The sequence below is a fragment of the Erithacus rubecula genome, assembly GCF_903797595.1.
Source record: "Erithacus rubecula genome assembly, chromosome: 4".
Classification (NCBI taxonomy): domain Eukaryota; kingdom Metazoa; phylum Chordata; class Aves; order Passeriformes; family Muscicapidae; genus Erithacus; species Erithacus rubecula.
Genome location: NC_136686.1, coordinates 60,312,325 through 60,325,517, shown reverse-complemented (window position 1 = coordinate 60,325,517; position 13,193 = coordinate 60,312,325).

Here is a 13,193-nt window from a genome sequence, read left to right as displayed (position 1 = left end):
TTCTAATATGACTTTTTAACAAGCCACTTTTACCATTTACCTCTATGTAATCAGGTAACTTGTTTATAGGTTTTTAATCAAGCAATATTTCAGCAGTTTCTATGTTAGTATTTAGAGAGCTGATCCATTATGTAGCAGTACCAAGTAGAGATCTCACTTTTCAGGTTTTTGAAATGTCCTTTCAATGCTTTTAATGTCATTTCACACAAAACCATAGAGGATGAATGCCAGAAATCTAAAGCAACATGGTTAAATCATAGTCTTTTGAAAAGGATTTAAACTCATAATAGTCAACCTTTAAGTCATATCACTGCTGCAGTGGGTACATCACATCTCAGACCGTGGTGCGTATCAGGGTTACACATTCAGCAGTCAGATTTTTTAATTATGTCATTTATGGAGAGTGTTTCAACAGGGTTGAAAAACAGATACATACTATATCATTATTTCCAGCATTGCTACCAGTATAATTTTCAAGCATATGTCAACAGCAAAGTGGTTTGCTGTTTTTTTTTCTGCCTCTTCAACTACTTTATGGGCAGTGTCTATTTTTTTAGAAATATTATATGCTGATGATTTACTTTAACATCTGTGGGCTAGAATTATTATTCCTTTTTTACAGGGCACACTTGCTGAAAGAGACACAGCTCACAGTTTGATTTCATCTGGGTACCTTTGAGCCAGTAACCCAGAGCCCATTAGAACTGGATAAGAAAAACAAACATCTGGGGCATGATCTAACCTATTTCAGACAGCTACTTCAGGAATCACATTCCTGAGAACATTCGTGCTCTCCACTGAATATAGAGATGGATTAAACAACTCTTGGGAAGATCATTATGCTGTGGGTTACTGAGCTTGGTCTGATGGATCCTTAACCTCCTGATTTAAACATGAAAATAAGAGTTTTATTATAATTATTATTTCTATTGTTAGTATTTTTATTTTTTTAATATGACTATTATAATCATCCTCATAATCATTACTATTATTGTTTTTACTGAATTTATATTTGAGGTGAAGGATTTCTTAAAATTGTCATCTCAAATCATTGATGTAATACTGATATTCATGCATTTACCAGCCTAGTAAAACTGAAGTGAGGTATCATTCTCAAACTGTTTTGTTTAAAAAAGTCAAATATCTCACAGTATGTTAAAGTCACAATGTTCTAGCCCCCATCCTAGTTTCACTTTTTCATATGTTTGGTTCTGGGTTTTTGATGCAACTTAGAAGGAAAGTTTGGAGGCGACTCAGCTTTTGTCAATTTTCAGTGTAATTTCTAAGCTGACTGCATAAATTTCTGTAAGTTTCTTTTTGCTGTAGTATATGTTTGAAGTACTATCTAGGTAAAATCAACAATAAGGGACTTTTGAAGGTAATTTGCAACACTGTGAATTTTCTATTAAATAAAATAAAATAAATGTTATCTTTATCTTTTGCAATATTTTATTATTGAGCCCTCTTTGATAGAGTGATTTACAAACAATGCTATTCCATATTTTAATTGTATTGAAATAGAAATGTATTAATTTTCTGCATTCAACATAACCTTGAGTATCATCTTTCCTCTCAGAAATTACTGTTTTCAGAGAATGAAGGATTCTCAAAAGAATATTTTTAGTCATGATTATTACCTCAAGACATACTTTCATGGATATAAAGTCTTATACAAACAATACAAGACTCAAGATCTATGAAAGATAATATTTATAGCTAAATGTTAATATAGTTAATAAATATATAATATAGTTCTTAAATCTTCGGAGTCTTCTTTCAGGTCATACAAAAATTGTCTTCCAGTTCAAATGAAGCACTAAAAGAGCATGGAAGTACATTTTATTAATTTAAAAATGAAGTTATGGGAAGAGAATAAATATTGCCTGGGAATGATATTGAAACTCTAGGGAGCTAAGCATTGCTTTAGGATGTGGGAAGCAGTGTGGAACCACAGGACCTTGTTCTCTGAGATTGCCCTTCTTAAATCTCCATTTTCTTCTGTTTGCTTCAGAAAAGGGTACTTGTCGGAGTTCAGTTTCATTAAAATAAAACAAAGCAAAATTAAGACTTTTTTCTGTGAAGAAATAGTTAAGTACTTTTATTAATTTCGTAGAAGCCTTTGTTTAGCCACCAGAGTTGGAGTCATTTCTGATTAAGCTCAGGTTGATAGTGACTTGAGGGGCAGCTTAACATAAAGCTCAAAGCTGTTTCATAAGGCATTTAAGAATTTCTATCTTTCATTTAAATATCATTTAAACATTTATATTTTAAGTGTAAGAACAATTAAACAATTTGAGATCACTATCACAGGTTATTTTTATCATTAGGTAAAAAGCATTTGTTCTCTAAAACATTTGTTGCACATTAAGTGGATGCTTCTGTGTTCACTTTAGAATTCAAAAAGTTTCATTGGTTTAGGAGGCACAAAAAAAAGAAAAACCTAGATGATCATATTGATCCTTCCATTTCTTAAATATATTTATCTGCTTCTATTGAATAGAATATTATAAAAATAGTTCAAGAAAAATAAATAGAATAGTTTAATAAAAATAGTTATTCATAAAAATGTTGACAGGTGCCTTCTATAAGTGAAAATTCAGACTTGGGGTAGAGTGTAGCTAGGCACTATGTAAATTCCCTCTGTCATTAAAATGACTTTGGGTAATTCATTCTTTGACAGTAAAAATAATAAATAAAACAGTAAAAGGCCATCTAGCATTTCCTCCATCTGTAAGGTGATAATATGCATATATATATATATATTATTTTTTATCTTTTTTGTTTTAATGGACTTAGGTGCTAACAGTATTAATATTTTAATTGTAGGTGCCTCACACCTACTTGGAAGCATAATTCAGATCTAACACTGACATTCTTTTATATATTTGGCTTAATATTTTTTTCAGTATAAGAAACAACTCATTGACAAACATTTGAACAAAAATATGACTGTATATAACCTTCAGTGGAATATATGGGTAGCCTAGGCCCATGTACAGTGTTTTATTTCTTAGATTCACCTGTTTATTTAGGCTTTCTTACATAGTGTTCCCATGAACTATTGGCTTCACTATCAGAGGAGGAGAAGAAAATAAAGTCTGAAGTTCCACAGGAGCCAGAGCTACAGAAACTGTGGTGCTGCTTTATGAAAATATTATGAGATGGCTTCTAGTGAAGGCAATCATGATGCTAAGTTTGGTGGTAGACATTTCACTTAGTACTCTCCTGCAGTCTTCAAGAAAAAGATAAGTGAGAGTGGAAGAAAAATGTGCTGCATAAAAGATGTGTGTTGAGAGAATAAACATCCTCATCTAGTGTTCTGATTCTGTGAACACAGACATCAAGGTTTGGGAGTTTTTTAGAGGGAATTTCACTGTTTTCCTGTTTAGGAACATGTTTTCTAGGGTAGTAAAACAAGCATAAGCATTTGGGCTTTGTATGAGTGTTTGTCACAAGCCTTCAGGTTTATGAGAGGATCTGACAGCAAACAGGAGCACTGTAAATTAATCTGAGGTGTATCCTCTCCTTCTTTTCAGCCATCTCTCTGAACCTAAGGCAAACAGATGGCTAAGGACTTCTCTGAAAGATTAAGTGCTTCAATATGAACATTTCTCAGGATGTAATTTACATGCTACTTGAAGCCTGACTTTTTTTCTGGGTTTTTTTTTTCCTTCACAAAATATATTAAAGCATAAATGAACAAAAGATGTAAGACATGACAATAACATTTGAATCACAAGCTACTTTTTCCCACTGTGAAATTAAGTTTATTTACTCATTATACAAGCATTCATTATAGTTCCTCTTAGTGTATTTTTTTCATCAATTCAAAGAAATAATATAATATTATGATTCCTTAATTTTTAATGCACTTAAGTATGTTTATATGGGTAATAAAAGCCTCAGGGGCAGGAGGAGGCTTTTGATAGGTTATGTTCTTCGTGGCTACTTGCCAGCTGATCAGAGCTGCTGATTCCAGCAATAATGTAAATTCTTGACTAACATGATCCTGTATTATTCTCAGTAAAGCTGCAGATACTGGGGGTGACAGAAGTTGCATATTCTCTCCTGCAGCATCACCAGTCTTCCCTCCTAAAAGAAGACAGAGAGACTGGAGGCTGTTTTATTTTTGTGAAAAAGGAATGCTGAGATATTCCCATTCCTTTTCTAGAGGATAGATTTGATAAATAAGGTGTTATTTTCCTTTGATAGTGTAAAAGCCTTTTCAAAGATTGATTTACTCTTCCAAATTTTATTTTTTGAATATGCTTAATCTAAAAATTGGCTTGCTATGTCAATTTTGTTAGCATAAATCAGTATTTCAATGACTAGATATGTATGATTTAATACCTTTGAAGTCCCTGAGGTGGGATGCCCAATAAGAACTCAATCACAGAACTGGTCTGTACTTTACTTGGTAGTGCTGTTCACTCAGAAATGCTTGTGACAGTTTACCTGTAATACTTTATTGTCTTTTGTCTTTCCTTCAATAAAACATTTATTGTCTCCTCGAGAAATTCCTGCTAAACACAAATATCAGGATCTTCCTGGGGGGCTGAACTTAGCACAGAAAAACCATCATGAGAGAACATTTCACAGCTAGGTTATCTAACAAACTTCCAGCAACATTCTTTTATTTTTAATGGTCTCTGTTTCTTTAACTGGATGGTCTTGCTCAAATAAGTAAACTGCATTATTTATCTACAGAATTCCATAGCTAGCAAGACGTTTTTTTTTTTTTTTACTTTCAAAGTAATAAATTTAGATTCCAGTATTTCCTGCAGTATATTCATAGGCTCCCCCAGAAGCAAAGTAATCTAAATTTTAATACAAAAACAATAAGATTTTTTTTTTCAATAATCTCAAGACAGGTTCCCATGAAGTGTAGCTTGATATGTCTTTTCATTATTTGCCAATGAATTGCATATAACTGTCTGCAGCCATGGCTAGTTTTTCATTCAACTGTAGCACTTTTATTTGTGTTGTTTTCCTTCCTACTTTATGAGCTTTAATGGACTCAAAATAGAACATCTACTTCTTTCCCCCAACTATGAGGCCCACAGCTGTTATAGAAGACAATTACACTGGCCTGATACATGCCAGATTCTACTTATTCTTATTCCATTATTTCCCAGATCATTAAAATACTTTATCACTCCAGTATTTTTCTGATTAGCAAAAAGGAGATTCAAGAACTAGAATAATAGGAAAGCAAGTAAAAAATGGTGTGAGTTGCAGAAGATTTACTGAATAAACTTGACTGTAGAGAAATTCTGAAATGCTCAAGAACTCCGATGGTTCAGACATCTAAATTGCCTAAGTAGACAGACTGAAGCTGAGGCATTTGCATGAGAAAAAGATTTTCCTCAGAGATTTGTTAGTGCCAAAAAAAAAAAAAGTTTGATTCTGGTTTCATTTTCATCAATACTTCAGTGAAGTAAACAGAGAAAAGCATATAAAAATGAGGTCTATGCTTTCATTATTATTCACCATGAAATTTCCTTTTGTCTTGTACATCTGCAAGTATGATCCTTTTGAAAATAACTGTGAAATAACATAATGAAGGTCAGTGTTTTCTAAAAGTTATTTATTGGTGATCTCCTGGAGTTACATTTTGAATGGATTTTTTATTTTTCATAAATAATTTACATTTTTTATAAATATATATTATTCTTCACAGGTACAGATGATGGCACTTAGATTCTTTTGGAGAAGGGGTGAGAGATCTTGTGGGGTGGAGGAGCTGTAGACAAAATGTTGCTTTGTCATTAATTGTGATAATCATGTCTTCCCAAATGCTCACGATGCTTTTAGCATGTGAGAATTCAGCTGAGATTTTAACTTCCCTGTTGAAGCAGGGTAACTTTTAGTAATGAGATTATTCTCCCTGTTCTTTGGCTATGCTAAGCTCAAACAATGCATTCAACTGTGATTCTAAGCCATTATTGTCAAAACAGTGTAGTTTAGAAATTAACAATCAGTCAACAATATCCTGCTGCAGTAATTCCTTCAGGCTTCTCTTGGCTCCCTCAAGTTCATCCTATCTGAAAAATGATGTATCATCACCTTGGCAAAGATTTCAGATGCTGTGTTCCCAAAAATGAATGTAGCATTTACATGCATTTTGCCTGTTGCTCTTGGTTTGCTTTTTTAAATTTTAATTTTTTTTATTTACTTCTGATAGCTCCATTCCTTCTTCTTCATCATAAGCTATAATGAATGTATTCATATCTTCTTTTCCATAAACAAAGAAGTGTGTATCAACATTATCAGTGCATAAATGGTTCAAAGGTGCTGAAATTCATGCCAGATGCTTCAGTGACTCACTACCAAATGGTGAAATGTCTGAAAACTTAACAAGATATTCATTTTTCTGCTGGAAATGTGTTTTTACAAAGGCCTTTTTCTGTTAAGAGACATCATTGATCACAGTTCCTCAATATGCAAAACAAACAAGCTGAGCAGTCTGCTTACAAAACGGCAATTTTCTTCTGCTGCTCGTATTAAACCATGATTTTATAACAGTCAATTTTTGAGAGAAATTTAAATAAGATACCTTTCCGAAAAAGACTCTTAAGAAAATGGTGTTAACATGTTGTTTATTGGGGGTCTTTTCAGCTTTAAAAGCAAGTATTAGTTTGGACTCTGATTTTTTTTTTTTTAATTTTTTTTATTCCTTACAGCTTTATTAAAAACAAAATCAGTTATTGTTTGGAAAGAGAAAAGGATGTGAAAGTTGTTAAATAATAACTCAAAAGACATTTAGGCATCATTCAGTCAGATTGGAGTTTTGGTCAGTGCCACAGCCTCATACCTCTGCATCTCCTGACTCATTTTTATTTCATTTTATAAAAAATGGTGACTTATTTCAGCCAAATCTATTCAGTAAACAGAGAAGAATTGTGAACTGTAAAATTAATAACCCTTTTTTCCCTGTCTCATCTGGTTTTCTCTCTGATATATGAATCACAGTCATATTTCAAATGGACTCATGTCCTGAGACACAACATAAAATATCACAGTAAAGATTATTTTTATTATCAAACACACTGATTGTTTAAGCTGTTTTAGCATCCCTTAGGACACTTGGATAGTTGAGGCTGACTTCTGCTTTCTTAATCATTAGTGGTGAGCTGCATGCTGTCTTCATTTCAATGCATTTTAACTTTTAGTATTTCATGACATGTGAAACACCACTAAAGTAAAGAAATGTACTGAGTTGAGAACATAGAGATTTTCTCTTTAATAATTGATGAAATTAAATGCCATAAGGACATTGACATTTTCTCTCTAACGTGGATATTCACAGAAGTTACTGTACATTCTACATTAAAAAAGACCTTATAATTTATAATTTTAATCCACTTATTCTGTAGATAATATTTTCAGTTCCAGGCTAAAAGGAGGAAGCAAAGCAGATAGAGTGCCATTTTTAAGCAGTACCACTTAGCTTTCATGCATTACTACAATGATGCATTGTTTAGAATATAAATGCTATGAGGAACTGTGGATCAAACAAAAGTTTTCCATGTATTGGCATTTTTCTTGTAAAATTTGATGAAAATGTAATCCTCTGAACTAACAGCTTGATATAAAAGTCATTAAAATAGATGGAAACATATCCATTCATTTAACAAGTCTTTAGAGCAAGCATTTAAGAAGCTTTTAATGATTTTCACTGCAGCCTGATGAGTATTATCTTTGTTATACAGATGATGTTGTGAAGTCATGGAAAAGCTAAATGTTGATTCCAGGGCCACAAAAATGAACCAAACACTTTGGAAATAAAAATGCAAACACTTTGGAAACAAAAGCCTAAATATTAACAGTTCTCTGTTCGTACTTCATATTTAAGTCAATTTTATCTAAATTACTTAATTGTTAAGGGAACTTTTTTTAAAAAAGGCCATATATATTAAAATATTTATTGATCTTTATATCATAATATTACTATACTCACACTTTTTATTTACAACAAAGAATCCATGTGGTTCTAGAGAAACTGTATTAACAAATTTTTAGATAATAGTATGCATCAAAGCAAATAAGAAGCCAGTGTAGCCAGTGTCATATATTGATAAAAAACACTGTGTTACAGTGGTCCTTGCTAATAACCAAAATAATATTTTCTTAGTTATTTTCTTAGTTCTCTCTGAGATACTGGTGGAGATAATAGGGACATTTTCAGTGGTATTTTTACTGGATTGCTTAGTCTGACTCTTAAACCAGCGAGGCATGCAAATAACATTATATCTACAAAAAAAAAAAGCACCCGAAGTTAACTATACAAAGTGCTGTGAAAAGAGAGGAGAAAGGTAATATGGAAGCCAAGTGACAAAAAAAAATATTCAAAACTGATGAAAAACAATACAGGAAAATTAAAAATCATGAACCAGTGATTATTTAGCAAGGGTTCATCTAGGCAACAAATTGTAATAGACTTTGATGAAAATTACACATGAGCTTACACAGGAATTAAATGCACAAGTTATCTATGTGTTCCTAAAATGTTCCAAATATACCTATGTAAGCTATCAGTGCAGTATTAGCTATTAATGAAATGCCATTAAATCTTGGATAAGGTGATACTGGAGTTTTGGAAGAAAAAAATCCCTTCTCCCACATGCTGCAGCACAGCCTCCATTGTGGGGCTTTCATTCAATCTAATGTGAACATGAGCACTCCTGGGACACTTCCCTAAAGCAAGGGAGGAGGAAGAGGCTTCTTGCCATTCCTCATCAATGCTCAAGCAAAGCCTCCATGGGCAGAGGCAATTGTGGGTGTCAAAGGAAGGAAGAGGGTCAGGCCTCACCATATGGAGTTGACCTCAGAGGGCCTGAATACTAATCCTGGCAGTCACAGAATTAAATAATCATTGAATGGTTTGGGTTGGGAGTGACTTTAAGATCATCTAGCTCCAACTCATTTTCCATAGGCAGAGACACTTTTCACTAAACCTGACTGCTCCAAGCACCATTCAACCTGGCTTTGAAGACCTCCAGGGATGGGGCATTCATAACTTTGACCAGAAAAGTTTTCTTGCTTCCTTTTCCAGAAAAAAACATCATGCAGTTTACAGTGACTGTTTAAATATACTTAAAGCCTTGACCTAGCAAACATTTGGAAAGACATGTTCACTCTCAAGGCTGAAGGTATATCTCATGTGAACATGGAATGTAGAAGGACTGAAATATGATCTTGAAAATAATCTATGAAGATAACCAAAGATGAAAATACAAATGCTTTAAGAGAAACTATAGAAATATTAAAAGGAAGGAAGGAGGTTTAAAAAAGTGGCAGATACTAATCACTGTCAAGAAAATTAGAAGTAGTTTGAGACATATGCTTGGGGGATTTTTTTGCACCAATTAAAGCTTTAATCTCAACATAACCATGGAATATGTTGAGGTACATTGCCACAGCTATAGTCAAGGTAATATCTGTGGAATTTAGAAGTCAGTTTATAAGTATGCTTGTAAGTAAGAGAAATTGATTTTAAAATGAGTGGTACTCACACTGCATATCTATGTAGCTACACATTAGATCATTTCCCACATTGCCCTCCTGACTTCCAGCATCTGTAGGGAAAATCCAGCTTCTCTGCAAATTGCATTGATTTTAAAAGATCAAAATATAAACTGTTTAAATTTTCACTCCATTTAGGTGCCCAAGAAAATATATTTGACTTTTCCAAAACAACACATACTGTAGAGGTGAGCTTTCAAAAGGATGTCCAGAAAGTCCCAAGAATCTCAGATAGAAGCCTAAATCAATATATTTAGTATAATTTAACTAAACTACTGCCACCAATTTATGTTCAGAATCTCATTGTCAGTGCCTTGACAAGAAACAGCCAAAAACTCATTGCCAAAGAACTGTCTGAAGAGGAATGAGATGGCAAAAATTTCTCCACTTCATTTATTCATGTCCTTCTCCATTTTCATACAGTACAATGTGTTCACATTGCAAAAAATGTAAAGAATTTATATTCCTGGATTAAATGATACAGAAAAAAAAAAATTCACAATTGCTTTACACTGAACTTTAAATCTAAATGTCACGTTGTAATTTGAAGGCTTTCCATCCTAAGCAAAAACGTCTTCAAAGTCCAGAGGATTTTGTAGAGCAAAAAAAAATGGGTTTAAAATCTGCGGTCTGACCCAAAAGCTGAACAGAAGGTCTTAGATGTATCTGATCAAATCTTGCTTTATTTTTGCTGTTAGTAATTGTTCAAATTTTCTCTTCAATTTCTGTAATAGGAAGAAGGGATCCTGGGTCCAGAGAGTAGAAAAGAATTCGGGTTTTAAATAATTTTTTAGAAGGGAGAACAAGGAATTGGGTTGGTTGTAGATCTTTAACACTCATTCCAAGTCAGTATTTGCAAGTAAACTGATTTTGCATTATCATATTATTCTGTATTTGTGTTGTGATTGTTGGAGGTTCCTTTTTGTGTGTGTGGGGGGTGTTTTTGTAGGGTTTTTTTTGTTTTGTTGATGGTGGTGAAGCAGGGGGTTGGTGGGTTTTTTGTTTGGGATCTTTTGTGGTTTTAATTATTTTCTCCCTTATGATCTTTGTAAATTTTACCCTTTCTACTAATCTCTCAATTTTTAACCTTATTTCCATTCTCTGTCATCACTTACATTTATTGCTACTGTCAGCCAAAAGGTAGTTTACATTTCTGCAGTAAGAATTATTAGCAGAAAATTAACAGCTAATACCTCTTGAAGAGGGATATGTCCCTGAGACATCTTTTGATTTTTTCACCTGCATCTTAACTCTGGCCCTGCTTTTCAGAGACAGGGTGCTGGATGGCTGGGAGAAGGACTGACCCATGGCATTTCTTCCTGGCCTTCCCTCTACACAAACAGCAAAGTAAGGAAAGTGTTATTAAATTGATTGGCTGCTTTTTCTTGTTTTCTATTTAAGCTGCTATCCCAGAAGACTGGCTGGCTGTCATTTCAAACTGACATTTGATTTTCTGTTGAAGTAAATCCAGACACTGATAAATTCTCAGATGATGACTATAATTCAAAATTTCATATCAGTTTTGCAGAGAAATTCCTGGGCAACTAAAGGTTCTGATTATTTTTGGCATGCTGCATATTTAGCTGCTCTTCTTTTCCTTTTCCTGCATACACAGTTCTACACTACTCGCTTTAAGAATGTCATAATAATCTGGGACCTGTTTTGAAAATGTTCTCCATCACCATCCTTACAAGGCTTGTGTGCAGAGATTTTTTGCAGTGGGTGTATTCAGCATGGAAGAAGCCAATCTCCTTGCCTCACTATTGTATCTGTTGTTCTCTTTAGCAATTTAATTCTGGATATCATGAGTGAGGAACCCCCTGTGTAGTGACTGTACTACACTCTGTTGGCCAGGTTATCTGTGAATTTAAAAAATGGGGTTCAGTTAATATTTTCCTACAAACAAAGAGAAGTAATGCACTATGGTTTGACTTGATCAGAGATATACAAAAGTGCAACATAAATCATTTAATATAAAAAGCCAGACCATAACAACAAACAAGCACAGATGTGAAGAGGAAAATAATTTTCTCCTTAAAAAATCCCCACCAAAACACAAACACACACACACACACACACGACCATACCTGATAATCTTTATGATGTAAATAAATAGATATTCTTTGATTATAATACATTGGCAGGACTGGATAGTGTAGTCTTCCTACCTGAAACTTGAAATTCAAAGGATATGAAAACACATGAGGAATTTGTTTGAACTTCAGAGCTTCTAAGCCCTGAGTTATATTTTTTTTCCTCATTTAGTGTAAGAAAACTCACTGAAGTTGGGAATAGAGATCAAAAGATATGCTCCTTTCCTTTTTAGTCTAGCCAGGATTTCTCTCTGTGTTTGTGAAAAAAATAAAAAAAGTTGCAGTCTTTATCAATTTGTTTTCCTATTTATATTTCTGATGCCTTATGGTAAAAATTCCCTGCAGGTATATGTGATGGCCAGTGCATTCTGCCCTGAAACCACTCTAAATAGCCTGGAAAGAGTGAGGGAGCCTGGGGAGTGGAATGTCATGCATGGTAAGTGCAGCAGCTGGTCATAGCTGTACTGGGCAGGAGCAGGGCTGCTCAGGGAGAGCTGCCTCATGCTATCCATTCTAACAAACAGTCATGTATCTCGGGTATCAAAAAAGTTTTGGAAGCATTCCCTGCACTATTTTGATTTATTAATAGGTTCTATTAATGTATTAAAACATATAGCCACGGTTTTTATTTTTTTTGGTGCAGTCAAGGATCTCTTCTCTAAAAACAAGTTTGGTGTGTTATTTTTTGTTACTCTTGTGGGAATGTCTGAGCATGCAAATCTTTCAGATACCATGTAGAAAACTCAATGTCTTTTTAGAAAGTCTTCCTGACCTCTTTTATTGAGAATTGGAAGATTTGGGTCAACAATTCTTGACATCTGCTTTCAGGTTCTAGTCCTTAGGGATCTGAAGACTTTTGAATAATTGAATTCCTACTCTTCGTCTCCTCCAGCGGGAAACTACCAGGAAGAAAACATTTCTGATTAAATACAAATTGGAAATAAAAGACAACAATTGAACTATAGGCTGTCAGTAAAAAAAAACCCCACCTTTGTCACCCTGACAACAATAATGAAATTCTGTATTTCCAAATTATCTTAATTTATTTACAAAGGTGAATTAAGGATTCACCGGTATGAACACATACACTTTCCTGTGAATACTTGCACCATTGCATAAAAGTAGAAGTGTCAGGTGCAATTAAAGAGATATTTCTTCAAAAATAATGTAATTTGAAATATTTTAAACAAAATTTCAGTGTATCATTCTCAAAATGTGCTGAGTAAGTGCAAAACGTTAATTATGAATGACTATATGAATAAAGCTAAGTAAGAATTTAAAAACTGCTACTAAAAGGAAATTAGAATGCCCAAAAGCTGTAATATCTCAATGTAAAATGCAGAGAATTTGAAAAAACTTATTAATCCTAATTAGAGCTGGCCATAACTTATATAAGATAATATTTGGTTTGCATATAGCTTTTTATTAATTTATTATTTTTTCCTGATTTCTGAATCAGTTGACAAAAAAACCCCTTAATTGTCCATGCAACTGGTCTGGTTCAATAGTTCCAAAGTTCAGTAAACTTTTAAGAACACAGGTTTACATATTAAACCATCAGCATAGGTATTAAAT